We start from the raw sequence: 10,680 nt of genomic DNA on the forward strand, positions 1-10,680 counted from the left end.
ATAACTCCGAGAGGTGGAAAAATGAGTTACAACATTCCTGGAAAACTTCACTCACTTTTTAGCCTTAAGAGGAACAACAAAATATAAAATGCAATGTGCAATTTTCAAAGACTAATCCAACAACTTAGCATGCAGCTTTCTACAAATGCAATGCAAATTCTACTCTTTTTTATAACTGAACTGACACTTTAAATTTTTTTTAACAAGAAGGAAGTCATTACCAAAGACACAAAAATCTAGCAAAAACCATGACATCTAAACCTAAAGAACTGTCTTCAAATCACCTCATGGCTCCCCAGAAGGCTTTACCTAGTCCCTGAGTGTCTGTCTCACAGCTGAGGTTGTCAACCAAAAGATTACATACCAGAAACCTATGCTGAGACCTCTTCCCAGAACCAAAAACAATCATATGCTCTCTATGTAACATCAGACGTCATAAATTACAATGATTATAAAGGGTTCTTATAAACACTCACATGAATTTATTCTATGACTTATAAGAACTCTAAAAATCAAAGGAGAAATAAGTCACATTAAGTCAGAGATGCACTCTGAAGTCTCATTGCTGTTGCTACAGCTGCCCTAAAACACTCTTTCTCCTTGAGGACTAAAAGAATTTCACATTGAGGATGTCCCTACAAAAATACAAGGAAAACAGCAGAGGAGAAACTTAACTGAATGGCTGATCACTGACCTCTAATTTCGGAAAGAAGCAAGCAGCCATACCCCAGGCAGTATGAGTCACAGTGCGGTCCCTAGACAGCAAACTGCTTGTACCTTCTCCAAAAGAAGTAACTATGAGACGGGGAGGAAGCACTTAGAAATGCTGATAGCAGTGTGACAGAGATTTTGTATCTACCAAATCTAATAATAAAAAAGTGGAAGTTGTATATTGTAGGCTTTTAATTTCATCTTTCTTGTAATTCATTTTTTATATATGCTAGAAAAGAATCAGCCTATGACAAAGGCGGGTGTTAAAAACTGGTCCTTCAGGGACATTTGCTCCCAGGAAGCTGGAGTAGATGTACTTTCCCCTATTCCTCCAGATAGCTATAACTAGAAATCCTGGACACTGCATACAAAACAAACATAAGAGGGCCCTTGAATGTGGAGAGAAGGCAGACTGGCAAGGGACCTCAGGCCCGAGGAACAACATAATGGTGACCTCCCAGGGTTTTATTGTTGCCTCATATATCCCAGACTTGGAGCTGAAGAAGCTGGCAAACTGGAAATGCCAACAGGCACAGACAAAAAAAGCCCCAACAAAAGCCTGCTCTCTTGAGCCAAAGGATCAGAAAAGGCACATCATAACAAGACAGAAAACTCTAAGGACAAAACCACTCTACTCCAGACAAACATCACAGAAAAAACCATGGCCCCACCCAGGCCAGCAAAGCTCGGGTGCGTAGCTCAGATTTCCATATACTCACCAGGTGGCAACAAGGCACCCCCAACCCCTCCACACGAGGGTGATGCTGAGGAGGCCAGGTAGGGAGCCCACGCTTTCATCCATGGAAGCTGGTAACAAGGCACCCAGCCACACCATCTCCCTGGAGAATTCTGGACCTCCACCCCCACGTGCTGGTAACAAAACACTACTTCTTGGGGCAAGAAAGGCCAAGTGGGGAGCATGCACTTCTGGTTCCTCCTCACGGTAACAAGGCAGCACCGCAGGCCGCCCCTGCCCTGCTGGAGGAGCGTCCAAAGCAGGTAGCTAAAACAGAGGCTTAAATAAGATTCAGAATTTCACAGCATGATATAAACATGTTCAGGTTTTAATTAAAAAAAAAAAATCACTCACCATACCAAAAGCCTGGACCACTTCAAACTAAATGAAAAGACATCAGTAGACACCAACACCAAAATGACAGAGATGTTAGAATTATCTGAGAATGATTGTAATGCAGCTGTGACAGAAATGCTTCAATAAGCAATTTCAAGCACTCTTGGAATTTAATTTAAAAATAAATAAAACAAATAAATAACCTCAACAAAGAAACAGAAGATATAAAGAAGAACAAAATGGAAATTTTAGAGCTGAAAAATACTGAAATAAAAAGCTAAGTGGATGAACTCAATAGCAGAATCAAAGTGACAAAGAAACTGGAAGATACAGCAACAGAAATTACTCAATCTAAACAACAGAAAAATAAACTAAGGAAAAACTGACAGCCTTAGGAACCTGTAGGATTGTAACAAAACATCTAATATTCAAATCATCAGAGTCTTGACAAGAGAGAAGACAGAGTGGACTGAAAAAGCACTCAAAGAAATAATGGTGAATACTTCCCAAATTTGGAAAGAGACATAAACCTACAGACTTAGGAAGCTGAGTGAACGCACACAGGATAAACCAAAAGAAATCCAAACCAATATGTGTCACAATTAATCATTTGAAAACTAAAAATAAAGAAAAAATCCTGACAACAGTGAGACAAAAGTGACACCTAAACTAGAGAGGAAATACTATTTAGACAGTGGATTTATCATCTGAAACCATGGAGGCCAGAGGCAAGTGGAATATTTTCTATGTGCTGAAAGAGAAGATCAACACAGAACCCTATACCCAAAGAAAACATCCTTGAGGAATGAAGAGCAAATCAAGACACTCTCAAATGAAGAAAACCAAAGAAAGTTTGTCACCAGCAGACATATCCTAGAAAATGGCTAAATTAAATTCTTAAAACAGGAAAGAAATGATAAGGGAAGGAATCCTGAGACATCAAAAGAAAACACAGTAAGCAAAAATACAGGTAAACAGGTTTTCCTTCTCCCCTCAAGTTTACTCATTCATGTTTGTGAAAGCAAAAACTGTAACACAGTGTCTAAAGCACTTCCAAATGTTTTTAGAAGAAATACATACAATTGTATTCAAACGGGGGAGGGGAAAGGGAGGTATACGGAAGTGAGGTTTCTATATTTCATTGGAACAGGTAAAATGATGACACTGGTAAACAATGATTAGCTTTGTATATATAATGTAATACCTGCATTAACCAGCAAAAATATTTTTAATTTAAAAAAGTTGTATAAAGAAATACACTCAAAAACAGTATAGATAAAGTGGAATTCTTAAAAAAAAAAAAAAAAGTCAAGTAACCCACAGGAAGTCGAGGATAGGGAGAAGCCCAGAAAAACAAAAAAAAGGGGGAACAAACAAAAATAAAATGGCAGACTTAAGCTCTAACAGACCAATAATTACATTAAGTATAAATGGTCTAAATGCATCAATGAAAAAGACAGAGACTGCCAGAATCAATTAAAAAGGAAAAAAACATAACCCAACTGCTGTCTACAAGACACTTAATTCAAACGTAATAGTTTAGGCAGGTTGACAGTGAAAAAAAAAAAAAAAGAAAAAAGAAAAGAAAAAGGAAAGGGATATACTGTCCAAACAATTAAATGAGAGCAATCAAAGGAAAAAGAAAAGTAGTGGCTATATTAATATCAGATAAAGCAGAATTCAGAGCAAAGAGAATTACTAGAGACAAAAAAGGACATTATGTAATGATAGAAAGGGTCAATCCACCAAGAAAACACAGCAACCCTAAATGTGTATGCACCAGAGAGCTGCAAAATATGTAAAGCTAAAAACTGATATAACCTAAAAGGAGACACAGATAAATCCACAAATATAGTTAGAGATTTCAACAACCCTCCCTCTGAAGAGCTGACAGATTAGGCGAAAAAACAGCGAGAGTGTAGAAGAACTCAACAACGCCATCAACAACTGATGGACCTAACTGATATTTATGAAACATTTATAAAACACTCTACTCAACAGTAGAAAACACATTCTAGTCAAGTGTCCATAGAACATATAACAAGACAGACCATATTTTGAGCAATACAAGTCTAAACAAATTTAAAAGAGCTGAAATCATAAGAGTACCTTCTCCAACCGCAACAGAATCAAAATAGACACCAAAAATAGAAAGATAATAAGAAAACCTCCAAGCACTTGGAAACTAAGCAACACACTTCTAAATAACCCATGGGTCAAAGAAGTGTCAAGGGAAATAAAAATATACATTAAACTAGGTGAAAATAAAAATACAATATAAAAAAATTCGTAAGACACAGCTTAAAACAGTGCTTAGAAGGAAAACCTATAGTGCTAAATGCTCCCATGAATATAAATGCAGAAAGTCCTTAACAAAATATTAGTAAACAGAATTCAGCAAAACATGAAAGAGATTATATACACCATGACCAAGTGGAGTTTATTCCAATAATGCAAATTTGGCTCAATTAAAAAAAATCAGTCAAAATACTCCATTATATCAATAGTAAAGGAGAAAAATCACAGGACCATAAAATCAAAGCAAAAAGCTCATGACAAAATTCAACACCCATTCATGACAAAAACTCTCAGAAAGATAGGAATAGAGGAGAACTTCCTCAACTTGATGAAGAGCATCTACAAAAAAGCCTTCAGTTAACATTATACTTAATAGTGTATAATATAAGTGCCTGACAATTAGCTTTTTTGATTGTATAATGTAAACTCCTGACATTAAGCTTTTGATTGTCTGGGTACCTACTTTAAAGGCATCCATCTCAAATAACACATTGCCAGCTACACAACCAGGTAAAGAGCCAGACTGCCCCACCCATGAAGTTTCCTTTTTTCCTTTTTAAGAGAGCTGTGGTAGATGAGACAGCTGATCATTTGATGGCTTACTTTTCCCTTCCTGTTCTTACATTTTACATTCACCAATAAAGAGTGAACCCACAAAACCCTAGGCACCCAGCCCTCAACCTCAATAAAAGCAGAAACCCAGGTCCGCGCCCTCTACTCATGACCTTGCAGTGTGGCCTCAGGCATGACACGTATCATCCTCCAGCACCTGTGAGTAATAAACCTTTTCTTTTCGAAGTTCCCTGATGGCTGCTGCTAAGGTGTGTTTTGCAATCATAGTAAGAGCCACAAGGGCCAGTCCAGACACAACACTGGCTCCAAAAGGGGAAACGTCTGTGTGGGGCCTCACCACCGGCCCAGGGGAGTGCCCCTAGGCATTTCTAGCCAAAAGCATCACTATGGACTGGCTGAGACTGACCCAAAACATAGTAAAAGACTGAATGCTTTCTCCCTGAGATCAGGAACAAGGCAAAGACGTTCTCTTACTATTCTTATTAAACACAGTCCCGGAAGTTTTAGCCAGTGCAATAAGGGAGGAAGAGGAAATAAATGGCATGCAGATTGAAAAGGAAGAAATAAAACTGCCCCTATGTAAACATGACATGGTTGTCTACTTAGAAAGTTGCGAAGGATCTACAGAAAAACTCCTAGAACTAATAAATGAGTTTAGCAAGATTGCAAGATACAAGATCAATGTAAGAAAGTTAATATTTCCTTATACTAGCAATGAACATATGGACATCAAACTTTCAAATACAATGCCATTTCAATTGCTCAAAATGCAAATACTTATATGTAAATCTAACAAAAATCCAACAAAGTCTAACAAAACATAGACTTGTATGATAAAACTACACAATGCTGATGAAATAAAGAAAAGAAGGTCCAAACAAATGAAAAGACATACCACGTTCATAGACTGGAAGACATAACACAGTAAGACATAAATTCTACTCAAATTGATACACAGGTTTCATGCAATTCCTATCAAAATCCCAGTAAGATTTTGTAATTATAAACAAGATTATTCTAAAATTTACAGGGATAGGCAAAGGAACAAACAGCTAAAACAATTTTGAAAAGGAATATGAAAAAGAATAATGAAGTGGGAGGAATCATTCTACACCTACTTAAGATTTATTTTATCCCTACCCTCAAACACCATACACTCAGGTAGAGTGACAAACAGAAGCATAAATCAACAGTGAAAGAGTTCATAAAGGAGATGGGATTTGAACAAATCCTTGAACAAGAGGTAGTACTTCCACAAGTAGAGGTGGAGAGGGGAGCATGTTGGGAAGAAGAAATCACATAAAAACGCAGAGCTAAAAATAAGTGCAGTGCCTATGGAGAAAGGGGCCTGTGTGTGTTGTGAAATAACAAAAAGATGGGGTAACAATGGGAGGTCCCCAAAAGCTGGAGAGAGGAGTTCAAATGTCACTTACTGAGAGAAGACTTTCTCACCAACCCAGCCAACCAAAAGCAGCAGCTCCTAAGCCCTCACACAGCATCATTTACCTTTTCTTTATAGCACCCATCACAAGTTGTAATTATTATGTACTTAACTGCATGTTCATCTAATCTGTCCCATCCCAGTTATCTTGAGTATCTAGCTCTGGGTCTGGCACAACAAGTGCTCAATAAATATTAAATGAGTCAATGAACCAACAGTAAGTATTCACTCCTACTTCTCTTTAATGCAGTCTTCTTTCCTGCATTGTCTGTCACTCCACTAGCCTTGGTCCCTCTCTGATCCACTACTTCTTTTAGCTAATCTCTTATTTTTTCTGGCTCCTCTACCTCAGCCTGGCTTTGAACTCATCAGAAAAATAAAGACTCAGTATATTTTAAAACAGTGGTTCACACTGGCAATGCTATAACATGCTTCTGAATATCAACCAATTAAGAACTGTATCCCAAGAATCTGTTACTGAAAACAACATACTAAAGTTGTAAGTTGTTACAGAAGCATAATAGATGTATATATTACATGAACAAATAAGAGCAGAAATAGCTCTTCCTGCTATGGCCTTACTTTCCTGAATATGAGAGCCTTTTCCCAGAACTGGTCTATGAAAAGCTGTCCACCAAAGACAGCCAGGACAGGACTCCTCAAGGCTACCAAAGTTATGCAAAACTAGAGAAACTGAGAAACTGCCACAGACCAAAGACTGAGAAAACATGACGACTAAATGCAACGTAGTGCAATGTGGTACCCTGGATTGGCTCCTGGAACAGAAAGAGGATATTAATGGAAAAACTGGTGAAATCCAAATAAAGTTCAGAATTTAGCTTAAAAAACTATATATGTGTATATATGTATATACACACACACACACACGGCACCAACATATGATTAAATATGATATATAAACATTATTTTATATTATTAAAAAGGGAAAGAGCTAGGGCATGCAAGTGAGGCAGGAAATGAAACTCAGGCCAGGGTAGCTGGGGCTTGGAGCTGAAAAGCTACACATAGCTCTACCTTCATTTTGATTCTGGTCCCGTGCTCTTACCTGATGCCCTGAAAACTGCTTTGCTTGCAACTGCTTGAGAATAACTAGTTTTGACTTCTGAAGAGGCTCATTAATATACACAATATGCATTTATTGAGTGCCTACTGCGTCCCAGGCACTGTGAAGTCTTTGGGGATACATGGCTGGAAAAGGAAAAGAAGCTCTGCTCTCAAAAAGCTTATACTCTATTGGAGACAGGCATTTAATAAGTATTTGTGTAAATGATGAGTGTTGCCAAGACTTTACAGCTGGCCTCTTAGGAGCCCTACCAAACAATCCATTAGGACATCTGTTAAACCCAGTTATCACCGGTATCTAAATAAGGCCTTCAGTGTGAAAACAAATCACTTGAGAGCCGTGATCTAACACCTGTGACCTGTTAAATCACTTTAACAGCACTCAATTCAGTTGATGTGGTTTGGGACCTGAGATTCTACATTTCTTCCAAACTCCCAGATGACAAAGATGCTGCTGCTGGTTCACAAACCACACTTTGAATTAGCAAGGCACTGAAGGTACCACAGAAACATTCTTCAAACTATCATGTAAAATGCAAGCCAAGGACATTTTGCCTCTTATTCACCACAGTATACCGGAACTTAAAACTCTGCCTCATAGACAGATGACACTGAAAAAGTATTTACTGAAAAAATAAATCGATATATGGCCTAGACAAGGGCTGTTCAATAGTAGCCATTGGTCACATGTGGCTACTGAATGCTTGTAATGTGGCTAGTGAATTTTCAAAAATTTAATTTTAATTAATTTAAATAGCCACATGTGGTTAGTGGTCACCACAATGAACAATCCAGGTCTTGACACAGGTGTGATATAAAGAGCACTGGATTAGTAAGACTCAGGTTTGAATCCCAGCTCTGCTGTTTAGTTTGTGACCTGGAAAGTTACAATCTCTTAGGGTCCCAACTTCTTCATTTTTGAAAAGAAGACAAGACACTCCCCCTACCCCAAGCCTCTCAGGGTTCTTGACAAGAGGTATTATATTATATAGTGTATTAAGCATAAGGTATGATCAAGGTAACACTGTCGCCCTCCAGAAACAGTTCACAATCACAAACACTACTCTGCCCATTGCCAACACTTGCCAGGTTAGCTTAGAGGCTCTGCGAATGAAGCCAAGGTCATAAGTTCGGAGTAGGGGGACCTTCACTTAGCAAGGTTGACCAGGTAAGAGAGGCAATGACATTGCAAATCATTACAGTTCCTCGCAAATCTTTAAATGGGCACTGTATAGACTATGGATGAGTAAATGACATTTCATTCATTCATTCTTCCAGGAAGCGCTGCCACATTACCTAAAGCCCGCTACTTTCCATCCACAGACATTTGCTAATTCAGGACCAGGTCGCGCTGGCGGGTATTGGGCCGGGAAGCCCCCGCCCCGGGCCGCCCTCGTGCTCTCCCCTCCCCCGTCGCGCCGGCCGGGCGGGGGTCAGCCTGGCACCGCGGCTCCAAGTACCACTCGGCCGGGCCGAACCAGGAGCCATATTTAGCTGTATTTTTGGTCAATAAAACAAACTTCCGTCTTCTAAAGAAAAACGGTTCTAACTCAATGTCAAACTAGGACGGAAACTCGCTGCTCGCCGCAGCTGCCAACCAGAGACGCCGCGTGTCCAGCAGCCCCGGAGTCCCCGACCCGGACCCGCGCCCAGCGCGCTCGCGCCCCGGCCACCGCCGAGCCGGCCACAAAGGGACCGGAGACGCGGACGCGGCCGGGCCTCCTCCTCCCCTCCCTCCGCCGGCCCCGCGCAAGCGGTCGAGGCTCTGGGACGGCCCGGGCGCGGGCGGACACTCACCTCGGTCGGCGCGCGGCGGCGGCGGCGGCGGCGGGCGCTCCTCGGGGCCGGCCCGGGCGGTCGCGGCGCGGTCCCGCGGGCCGCAGCGCGGGCGCTACTCTCGGGCCGCCGTCCGCCGCGCCGCCTACTCGGCCACTGCCAGCGGCTCCCCCGGCGGGCGGGCGGGCCCGGCGCGGGCCCCGCCTCCGCCGCGCCCGCCTCCGCCTCCGCGCCGGGCTTCGCGGGCTCGGCGCGCTACTCGGGGCCGCCCCGCATGCCGCCGCCGCTCCCGCTCGCTCGGGGCCGCCTCAGCGCGGCGGGCCGGGGCCGCAGGGCCGCCCGCGCAGGCCGCTTGGGCGCGGTCCTCCCCGCGCGCGGCGTGCTCGCGGCGGCGGCGGCGGCGGCGGCGGCGGCCCGTGCGGCTGCGCGGGGGAGGCGGGGGCGCCGCGCGCTCACCCGGATGCGCCGCCCCCGCCCCTGCGGCGAGCCCACCTCGGGGCCAGGGCTCTTCCCTCGGGGCAGTGGAGGTTCCGGCGTCTCGACGCCTCTGCCCCTGCCTCCCCGTCCCGCGGGAAAGCGCGGAACCGGGGCGCCGAAGCGAGGGCCCCCTGGAGGCGCGTGCGGACCTGACCCTGGCGAGGCTGGGTCTGCGACGGGCTCGGCCGTGCCGTCCGGGCCGGGTGGGGTCTCCACCTGAACCTGTGGACGGACAAAGAGGCTGCCGCAGCAAGTGAAAGACAACTCGGCCGTTTCACGTCGAGCAGATAGTGGGGTGGGAGGAAAGGAATGTGCTCTCACCGCGCCGAGGAGATCCTTGTCCCCGGGGCCGGGGCCGAGGCTGCTCCTGACCCGGGTGGGGCCGCTCGCGGCCTGCCGAGGAGGACGTGCAGCTGGAAGACTGTCGGCGGCGCCTTGGTCCGGCCCTGCTGAGCGCTGCGCGCGGCGACGGGGATGCAGGAGGTCCAGGACCCAGGATGGGCGGCGACAGGGGAGGCCACCGACCCGCACCGCCGGAAGAGGCAGCCAGGCCTTGGGGGACAAAAACTGCTCGGCCCCCTGCGGGATGGGGACTGTTTGGGGGCAGTGTCTCCTGCGTTATGTTCTGAGAGGGGCCCTTCTACTGTGTCCCCTTGAGAAACACTTCCTTGGCACTGATTCCAATTCCTAGCCTACCCTGGTCTGAAGAGAAGACGCAGCCCTGGTCTTCCGTCACTCACTAGGCGTAACGGTTATTTTAATAAATGTTCTACTTAAATCATTCAGAGATTTGTGTGGCTTGCTTGCCAGCCAAGAGCTAGAATAATGAGATTTATGTTTACAATATTTAAGTGGTCCTATTTGCATTTTTTAAATAAAGGTACGTTCACAGAACCAAAAAGCTGTAAGCAAAAAGTGTTACCAAAGATTATCTCTGGAATTTTACTATCCTGTTTTGTGCTTATCTACATTTTCCAAGTATTATGAAATAAAAGTAGCCTTTTAAGAGTACTTACATAATATTTTGAAACAAAGTGAATCATGACTGGCCTGTTAATGTACCACAAGGAAACTTCACTTTGAAGTTTGTATCTCTCTTAAAAATAACTGTATTAAAGAAAAAAAAAGGACTTGGATAAAAAAAGATTTGTAAATCATACCTGATAAAGGACTAATAAATAGAATATATTAAGAACTAATATCTTAATAAGGCTACTAATCTAATTTTAAATGGGCAAAAAATGAAAAT

The sequence above is a fragment of the Camelus dromedarius genome, chromosome 32 (genome assembly GCF_036321535.1).
Source record: "Camelus dromedarius isolate mCamDro1 chromosome 32, mCamDro1.pat, whole genome shotgun sequence".
NCBI lineage: Eukaryota > Metazoa > Chordata > Mammalia > Artiodactyla > Camelidae > Camelus > Camelus dromedarius.